Source organism: Lissotriton vulgaris, chromosome 8 (genome assembly GCF_964263255.1).
Source record: "Lissotriton vulgaris chromosome 8, aLisVul1.2, whole genome shotgun sequence".
Classification (NCBI taxonomy): domain Eukaryota; kingdom Metazoa; phylum Chordata; class Amphibia; order Caudata; family Salamandridae; genus Lissotriton; species Lissotriton vulgaris.
In genome coordinates this window covers 1,473,411,824-1,473,412,976 of record NC_141696.1, presented here as the reverse complement: position 1 = coordinate 1,473,412,976, position 1,153 = coordinate 1,473,411,824, and the positions used below count along the sequence as shown (strand labels likewise).

Below are 1,153 nucleotides of genomic sequence, written 5' to 3'. Positions count from 1 at the left end.
AGCGGGAGTCTCTGCAGCCCCCGGGGGCATGTAGAGAAGTGGCCCGAGCAGAGTGCCTTAGAAGCAAGGCTAGGCGCTTGCTGCCGCTAGTGCCGGCCCCTTAAGAAGAACGGCCCCAGTCGGTGCCAAAGTGTCAAATAAGCAAGTGCGAGAGAGGGCTGTGCTTGGCTCTGTGCAGGAAGTTCGAAAGGGAGGGCAGGTGTGAAAGGGAAATGTGCAAATGTACTTGTAAGTAGCCTGATGATGACACCTTGCGGGCTGCGTCTGCATAAGAGGCCTGGACCGGCAGCCTCTCGTGCCTACGGCCATACCACCCTGAATGTGCCCGATCTCGTCCAATCTCAGAAGCTAAGCAGGGTCGGGTCTGGTTAGTACTTGGATGGGAGACCGCCTGGGAATACCAGGTGCTGTAGGCATTTTGCTTCTCTCTGACACCAGGGGTGCTCCTCTATCGCACAATCGCACACAACCTTTCTCGCTAATGGCACTTCCGTTTTTAGGTCTCGACCTACCAATGCGGTTGCGCATTGCAGCTGTCGAGACATATAGAGGGCTACCAGCAAATCCTACCAAGAGGTTTTGGATTGCAGATTCTCCCCAATGCATTTGAGCCATTCAAGCGTGAGGCTTCACCAGCGCGCCCTCTGCCTCACTTTTCATCCATATGCTCGTTCCCTCCCACTCGCTCGCTCCCCCAGCCATGTCACAAACCACCATGGGGCTCATTTATGAGCCCTTGCATCAATTTTACGCCGCTGACGCGTCACTGTTTGTGACACACCATCGGAGTATAAAAAATGTGCCTTGCTGCACCATATTTACAAAGTGACGCATCTAGGGAGATGCGTCATTTTGTAAAACCCTGCGCCACAGTATACCTGAGCCAGGTATAATGTATGCAAGGGGGGCGTATCGACGCAAGAAAGGGTCATGGAAGTGACGCCGTGAAATCTATGAGATTTCACTGCGCCACTTCTAGGACTCAAATGCGTCAAAATCTTATGCCTGCCTCACAGCAGGCGTAAGACTGACGCACGCACTAACAACATGGGACTTGCCCAAGTGAAAGTACACATTGCTGGAGTTGCGTCACACCAGCAATGCGTCACTTATGCGCCTACAGATACATCACAAATACTGACGTAGCTGTAAC

General features: G+C 52.8%; 1 non-coding gene across 1 annotated transcript; it reads left to right on the top strand.

Moving 5' to 3' along the window:
- Nucleotides 1-297: 297 nt before the first annotated feature.
- LOC147698947 (5S ribosomal RNA) lies at nucleotides 298-416 on the top strand. The gene has a single exon (XR_015299533.1). It is a non-coding gene; the product is annotated as a 5S ribosomal RNA (ribosomal RNA).
- Nucleotides 417-1,153: the final 737 nt, after the last annotated feature.